The sequence below is a fragment of the Cyprinus carpio genome, chromosome B3 (assembly GCF_018340385.1).
Source record: "Cyprinus carpio isolate SPL01 chromosome B3, ASM1834038v1, whole genome shotgun sequence".
Classification (NCBI taxonomy): domain Eukaryota; kingdom Metazoa; phylum Chordata; class Actinopteri; order Cypriniformes; family Cyprinidae; genus Cyprinus; species Cyprinus carpio.
In genome coordinates, this window is record NC_056599.1 from 38261734 (window position 1) to 38270570 (window position 8837).

Consider the following 8837-nt stretch of genomic DNA (forward strand, 5'->3'; position numbering starts at 1 on the left):
CCTAAAAAACGATGCTTGTCCGACTATGTTGTACTTAATCCGATTCTACCACACAAGTGTGGTAACTTTTTTCATTTACGTGGATCACATTGCTTGTCTGAGTAATATGTACGGAGTATTATGTATTGTAAACCTAGCATTTATTTTTACTATCTCCGAGTCCTGCAATCCGCCGCTGCCTCGTTCAAACAGAGCGTTCAGTGAGGGTCAAAACATGACAGACGAAAAAGACTATTAGGGTGTATTCACACCTGTCTTGTTTGGTTCGACTGAATCGAACTCAAGTTTGTTTCCCCTCTTGGTGCGCGACCTTTTGGGCATCAATCCCAGCGCTGGTAGCGCACCAAACAACCGCACCCGAGACCCCAGCTGAGAGGTGGTTTCAGTCCGCTTCCAAACCGGACTTTTCCTGATGTGAATACAAAACCCTTACTTCTAAATTCTGATGTTTTTTCGAATGAAAAAAAAATAAAAACCGTTGATTATGAACATCATAAGTGGACCCAGAGAACAGTATAAAATAAATAAAACTAAGGGCAGTTCATGACTCCTTTCTACTAAATTATTATAAAAGTAATATATGTTCCATCGCGGTTTACCGTCATTATGTGAATTAGGAGATCTATTGGACTCCTGCTTCGGGGTCAATAACTCCACCCTTTTCTTCCTGCCCGTTCCAGAAACCTTCTGGAGTGCTGCCCATTTTTTCTTAAATATTCCCCCCCGATGACTGCAATCGTCCTGCTGTGGTGAAGGAAATAATAAACACAATGGTTCATGTGTGTCCCACAGCATGTGCCCAGTCGAAGCATACCTGAGGGTGGCTGAGCTTTCTAACTAGACATCCTGGCATAGGTCACTAAACAAGTGAGACTGCACCACGGGCAAATCACGCACTCTTGGCAGTGCGTTGTGTTACTGCTTGGCACAGAACACAAGGGTGACATTGTCCACTTGCCCTTTCTAACAATGATACACGGCTACATAGCCAGTTTAGCTTGAACTCAACTGCTAACACCTTATCCACAGAGAATGATACAGTGTGCCGAGTTTCTTACCTGTGTGAAAACTGGAGCAGGAGAGGAAATGAGGGCAAATCCAAATCATAGGTGAGAGGCTCTCGCAGCACCGGGACAAAACAACAGCTAAACGCCTGTTAATGAAACGAAAACACATCATATATCAAAAAAAACCTTCCTTTTTATTCAGCTCATCCCACTGGACTTTTTCATGGACTGCAATTAGCTAAGCTTCCACATTGTAACACTGAAGTAAATGATATAGTAATAATAATAACGTAATACACACCGAGAGACCGTTGACTGGAATTTATTTAATACCAAATGAGTGGCATTTTGCTGAAGTAAGGAAAACATATGAAAGTGTACAAAAAGACGCCTTGCACCTCTCTTCCGTCCCTGTCTCTGGTTTGAATTTCCTCCTCCATAGCTCCCTCTCACGGTCCTCCTCAGCTCCAGCTCACGAGTGAGTGATGTAGCGGCCAAGACAGTGAGAATGGCAAATAGTGATAGCAGCTGGTCTTAGTAAACACCTTCCCCTTCCTAACGGTTTGTGAAAGAGGAGGAAACAAGCACAATATTTTCACAACAGGCCACCAAAAACCACAACAAAGTGCATGTTACAATTAAACAAACACCAAACCTTAAAGTCCATAGAGACAGATGAACACAGTTTCCATGGGGGATATTGCTCTCAGTCAGGATCTCTTTGGCTCTCTGTGAGGATGATAGAGAGAAACTGTTTGGAGACAAACCCATGTTTGTATGCACCCAACACTACGTTTAAAAGATGTTTTTTGAATGAAGTGTCTAATGCTCCCCAATGCTGCATTCATTTGATATAAATGGCAGTAAATCAGGCAATATTGTGAAATATTATTTATTTAAAATAAGTTGTTTCTAATGTACTATATTTTAAAATGTCATTTATTTCCCATGATGGCAAAGTTGAATTTTGAACAGCCATTTTTTTTAATATGCTTATTTGCTGCTCCATTAAACATTTTCTATACTATGGTTTTTCAGTGTCTGTTATGCTACTTATAATAATTGATGAATAGAAAGTTCAAAAGAACACCATTTATCTGAAATAGAATTTTGTAACGTTTTAAATATCTTAACTGTCACTTTTGATCAATTGAATGCATCCTTACTGAATAAAAGCCCTACATTGTCTACAAACATCTGAATCAGTAGTGTATTTTGTGGACTAAAATCGGAATCCAACCCTCTATGAGCTGATACAGTACAGGTGTCCCTCGATACACGACTCTGCCTCCATCTGCAAACTCCTCTGTAAACTGAGAGGAAAAAAAGCTTGGGAAAACAACACGGAAAGTGAAAAGTATACAGCTAAACAGGACATTCTAAAGTTTTAAAACAGCAGTTTTTTTCGAAGATAATCAAACACCTGAGCAGTTTATCATCCGAGAGTCCACGTGGAGTGTGAATAGAGATGCAAGGGGATGAATATGGGTACTGGAAGTGAACAAAAAATTACTCTCAGAGACCAACAGGGACACAAAGTTGCCAATAAAGAATACATTGGGCACAGTCAAAATATTTATAGCAATTTGACCAACAAACCTGAGAGTCCAGATCCATTGTCAAAGTTAGACGGACAAACTGAGACAGACAGTCCTCCGCATGGAGGGATAGAGCACCAGACTAACTGTCCGCCCTCTATAAATGAACAGATTTGACAGATTTATTTCTGTATGGTTTCCATGAGACAGAATTATTACCTCAACAATTTATGAATAACTAAAAGAGCAATAACTGCTCAAATATTTACCCTCATCTCTCTGATCAACACTGAGCTCATCCAAGTAGATGGCTGCTGCAGCACTTCGATTCAGAGAGGGTACACTGTGGTGGCAAACAGATGTGAGCTGAATTTCGTGTAGAATTGGCTTCATGTAACCAACCCTGAGTATGAGCCACACATCAGAAGGCCAAAGGGCCAGAGACAACACACTTGGCCATTTGTTTACTTCGATAATCGACAATCTACGCCTACCGGTTAAATCTGATCAACTACCTATAGATTCTTTTATGTTAGCCGCGGATCAAATTAATTTCTTACATACGTTTCTAAGTATGTACTATTAGTTTTTTTGAACGGTATGTACTATTTAGTCACCTATGACAACTCTCCTATATCGTAACCAAGTGTGGTCTGTAATTCAAATAATTTAAGTCTTACAAATGAGATATATCCAGTTCATATATCAAACAACTACTGATTAATATGAGAATTCCCAACAGATACACGTTTCTGAGTGTATTTACCAGCAACCCAATACGCACCTCGCTCTCGGCAGCCATGTTCGCGGTGAGTCAACCTTCCACGACATCGGTCAGCTGACGCAGAGCTGACTGTAAAAATATGATTCATTTCGATCTAAACTTGAAATCCACCTAGAGAGGTTTATTAATTTAAAGATCTCTGATATTAATTAGAAAAATGCTTTGTTTTGTATTTTGGACAAAGTTAAAGATGTAGGCTACACTTTAAAATACTTCACAAAATTTACCCATGTAATATATTTTTATCGAAAGAGATATTGTTTATCGAAATGTCATGAACATCGACGACAACTGCTCTTTTTTTTGGCTCATTTGTTTTCATACCTGTTATGTGTCTTTAAAAATTTGATCTGATGTTTCTTTTATATTACCCCAAAATGTTGCTGTCTCTAAAATAATAAAATGTTATATGTTCTTACACAAACCAAAGCCAAAAGGTTTGAGTATGTTGGGAATTTCTAGATTTTGCATAGTTTGCAAAACGCATATTTAATTGTGATGTATTTTTAATGGAAGCGTAGTAATGAAAATGAAATTCTTAATGGGGTCAATGAAAAAAAACTTAAAATTAGTCAATAACAAAAGAAGAATGCATTGTTACATTTTATGGAGATATTCTTTGCATAATAATGTCTTCAACTATACACTGCCAATTGCTTTGATTCTTGAATCTGTCTCTAGGAAATATTTGATTGCGGTTACATTTTTGTTTTGTTTTCTCTTCTTTGTTTTTTTTTCTTCTTTATGTAGACTGCCTGGTATTTTGACGTGTCTATTTTGTAATTATCCCTTCATGTATATTCAGTGTAATTTTGATATAAAACTTATTTTGGTGCATTAAAAAAAATAATACAAATGAAGAAGACAGAGCCAGCTGACAAACAGATTGGAATTTCATTGATTCATGATTAATGAGTCGGAAACATATGACTCAGAGGTCAAATTAACATACATCTAAACAAACGGTTCTTCCACTGTTTGTTTAGTAGGTTAAACTACACGGTGCATTTTAGCCGGGGTTTATATACTGCGAGCATTTAGTCAATCCCGCATAGTCACTTACAGACATGCCCTTTTCACACACTGCAAGACGTTAGAAGCGTTAAAACAATGCTGTGGGGTTTGTGATTTTTAAAATCATATTTTTTGCTAATTTATTATTTGCATACATTAATGACATATATCAAGTCAATTTTAATCCAACAAGAAACATCTCTCACTAATCACAGTGGACCACATAAGACAGTTTGTATATAGTGTCTTTCCTGGACCAGGCTTTTGATGCCAGTGTAAATCCATGCCAGTCAATTCCCCTTTTGTAAAAAAAAAAAACAAAACAAAACAAAAACATTACATTGATAAACATCCGTGTAAACAAACGCTGATGTTCGGCACATAATAGCCCGTTAAGTTATTTATTCCTCTTGGTTTTATCTAAGCACAGTGTAACATAAAAAAAAGTCACATTTCTGAGCTGAGAACGTGACCCAAAGGATCAGAGTTGCAAAAGTGTTGATTTGTCCCTCTTTCCATCTGTTCTGGAACTTCTGCTCTAACAGCATTTCTTCCCCTTCTTCCTCTTTCTCTGTCCCTGTGGAATGTATATGGACGGTGTCCTTTTCTCTCCCCCTCTCTCTTTCTGCTCGATTCTGGCTCTGTTTCTTGGCCCGAAGGACCATGTGAGTGAAAGCCATGAACATCTGCAACAACAAATACAAGCCATAAAAAAAATGTACATATTACTTTCAACACATCAGAGTGGACAGAAGACAAAGATGAATAAGTTGAAAGATACGTAGTCTATTACTCCATTCAAGCCAACATAAAAATGAAATATTTCTGGTTAAGTACTGAGCTTAAATACTGAGGACTTTTAAATAAATTTATTCTTAAATAAACTTAAATACTGAGGATTTTTGAAAGAATTTGGGGCTTAAATGATACTGATATTTTTAAAAAGAATGAGTTTAAATGAACTTAATACATATCACAGCATTTTAAAAAAAAAAACCTCACCTCTTCTACATTGATATTCTCTTGTAGCACTCGTCTCAAAGAACCTCACACCAACCGCCTCTCCGAAGCGCTGAGCATCTTGAGTGTCCACAAGCTTTTTTAGAAGGATCATCATTCTTGTTTCCAACTGTTAGTGATCATAGTGGAAAGGCATATTAATGTTTGCTTTTGATACTACAACAAATTGAGAATATACCAACCACATTGCAACTTAAAAAAAAAATGAAAATGTAAAACCCAAAAAAAAATAAAACGAACCTAAAATTTTGCAGACATTGTCACAGTTCTGTGATATCTCGTTTAACCATCTTTTCACGTTGACAAATGATTCCGGATTTGTGACATCGTAAACAATGATGACACCATGAGTGTTTCTGTAATTACCTAGAGAAGTACAGCAAACTCACGTGAGGGGGGGGGTGAAGACCGGCAGAGATCACAACATCTTTAATCAGCAGTTCAGACTGGAGCGAGGCTTACGTCGAGGTGATGGTTCTGAACCTTTCCTGCCCTGCAGTGTCCCAGATCTGGAGTTTAACTCTTTCTCCATCAATCTCTACCGTGCGGATCTTGAAGTCAACTCCAATAGTAGTTATGTAACTGCCTGCGAAGAGTGCAAAAGCACGGTTTTATATATAGAGTCCTAACACTTGAACTTCTTCAACCACTTTCAAGCAAACATACACTCTCACTTTGTCCTCGCTTTGCTTGAGAACAGTGAATTAGATCATATATGTACAGAAACCTTTGACTCATTTTCTGTCTTTCTCACACAGACACCACACTTTGTGCCAAGAAGACTCACCAGAGAACGAGTTGTCCTGCGAATCGTAGGAGCAACTGCTTTTTCCCCACATCTGCAACGGAGTCAGAGCAGCATGTGTTAAACGTTCAGCCGTAATACCTTTTTAATTAAACATGACAGAAATTCTGAAAAGCATTTCTTTCATGAAACATGATTATAAGATTTAGATATTATTAAATGAACAGTTAAACATGGACATGCAAAAATGAAAATGTGATCTATAAATAACTTAAAAAGATCCCTACAATAAATAAAAACATGTGCAACAGCACAGTGTGAATAGCTCTAGCAAATCTCTCCACATAGTCCTTCTATGCCATGCAATGTAATCTTAACATGTCCATTGGTCACAAAGGCCTCAAAAACCAACCAGAATCCTAACCAAAGCCTCCACACAGTCTGTTACAGAGACAAGCCACTAGCTGAACAGTTAGCGTGTAAAGTGGCCACAATGGACTGAATGAGGCGGCTGTGGTTAATACTACAATTAATTACAAGCACGATGAAACTGTGAGATATTTTGCTTACAAACAAAGTTCTCTAATCTGAAAGCGGATGTATAAACAGGATTGCTAAAGATGGCGTTTAAATTAGAAAATCAACCCTATTTGTTTTTAATGCATGCTACTGATCTTAGTATGAACAATTCATACATGTATACGCTTCTCTTTTTTACTGTTATTGACGTAGTAATGTTTGATCACGTAGAGAAACTGCACAACCAATGAGCTTTCTTCAGTGGACAGGGTGCTAGAGAAATAACACTTATTTTAGATGCCATATATTAATGATTCTCTTATAAGGATTGTGCCTTGCTGAGTTGGTAAAAAGACAATTTTTTTGGCGTATGTATGAAAAACAGAAAAATACTAACTGGAGTCACCAATGATAGCAACTTGAAGAGATGATGGTAGTCTTTTCCCGCCATTCTTCTGTTCAAAATGTGTCCTCATGAAACAACAGCTTTCAGCTCCTCGGTCACGTTTCCTGTGTCTCAAAGTACCAGGTTGTTTAGTGCGGAGGGTTTTGGGTGAAATACTGCGAGCATCATGCAATCGTCTTTCCAGTTTTTCTCAAAACTCAAGCGCAAAATGATGCATCGGTGTGATTTCAGTGCATTCCAATTCATGAATCAGTGATTTTGCATTGTTGAAACACGTTTGCACTTTCAGTGCAATATTTTTTTTAGTTTCATCTGAGAACCCTCTTTCAATTTCCAGTTATATTTCCATTGCTTTCGCCCACATGAGGTATCCACAGTTAAAAAACTACGTGAAATTACTCTTGGTCGCCTTGCCCTCAAGTGCAAACACATTACCACATTGTTGTGGTTAAGTATCAAATGACTCAGATTACAAAGTAAGCGGTTCTTTAATCGCTGGTGGCGCTCATAACGCAGAGCTATGAGTGCATCAGGAACTAAATCATCCGCCAGAAAACAGGGCCGTTTGTCTGAGATCCAAGTTGTTTTTGTCTCCAAATCTCGATTTATTAGATATACAGATTGCATCTTAGTCACAACATCCCATTTCGCCCGTTTAACTGATGCATGCAGGGACTGGTAGCGTTCCCACACTTTGAAAAGATCACTGCTACTGCCACTCGCAACACTGTAGGAATGCAGCTTCAAACCGAAGTGATATAAGTCCCGTGTTGAGTGCCCTAATCCTGGAAAAAAAAAACAAAAGAGAAAGGGAATGAGACAGGTATTATGCATCTTGTTCGAATTTAGACATATTGTTACTCCCCCCCATTAACCAGAACAGCAGCTGTGGAACTAAATTTAGCTTCTCTCTGACAGACAAATGACACGCTTTCTGACACAGTTCGAAACCCACATTGACCAGCTTTACGCGTGAGTTTAGGCACAGAGATCTGGAGATATGCCCACGACATACTTGCCCTCACAATTGAAACCAAAAACAACAGCCAGAATCATTAAAAGCCCACATACAACTAGCTGCTGAGTCAAGAGAAAGCCAGAGACTTAGTACACTGCCAAAAATGTTCCATGAAAACAGGAAGGGACGTGTTTTTCCCGAGCGGGCGTTGCGAGGAGGGCACAGGTTTCTCATTAAAACACAACAGTTCTGGTCTCAAATGTGTCTCCAGACACATGTGATCATTTTAACACAAAAAAGGTGGAAGAGAAGTGAAACTGACACACCTAGGCTGAGGTCCGCTTATCGGACAAGAAGAGGAAATCATTTTCGTCGGTGCCAAACAAAGCTAATTCCTGAATACAAATATGCTCAAATTAAAAGTGAAACTATTCGACGCTTTAACTGTGTAGTAGAACAGGATTTAACAGTCAATTCGGGGAAAAGAACAAAAAGGGATAATCACTTTGTAGAGGCAGATCCATTTTAAAGCGTAAGGTTATCATGAACGGACTGTCCTTCTGAGAAAAGCGACCTCGCGTCTTTACTTTATGGAAATCAAAGGGTCACGCGCCGTGTCCACAGAAACTCACAATCAGGGCAAACGTTGCGATTTAACGGACACACCTGTAAAAACATGCGATCCTACAAACCGATCACCTCAAGCTGAACTCTCGCCTTGATCTGCTTCGTCAAGTTTGACCGACCTCATCAACCTTTGTGGTCCCTTACTCAACTCGACGACTCCTCGCTGTGATTTCTTACTCGGATGTTTTGAAACGCAGCTAGGCTAGCTACTTAACTAGC

At 38.6% G+C, this 8837-nt stretch overlaps 1 long non-coding RNA gene and 1 pseudogene across 1 annotated transcript; both read right to left on the reverse strand.

The window, feature by feature from the left end:
- Positions 1–2280: 2280 nt before the first annotated feature.
- On the reverse strand, positions 2281–2668 carry LOC122136902. Its single transcript, XR_006154389.1, has 3 exons — positions 2607–2668; positions 2431–2498; positions 2281–2320 (listed from the first exon to the last, which is right to left on the reverse strand). It is a non-coding gene; the product is annotated as an uncharacterized LOC122136902 (long non-coding RNA).
- A 2113-nt stretch (positions 2669–4781) lies between these two features.
- LOC122136830 lies at positions 4782–6202 on the reverse strand (annotated as a pseudogene).
- Positions 6203–8837: the final 2635 nt, after the last annotated feature.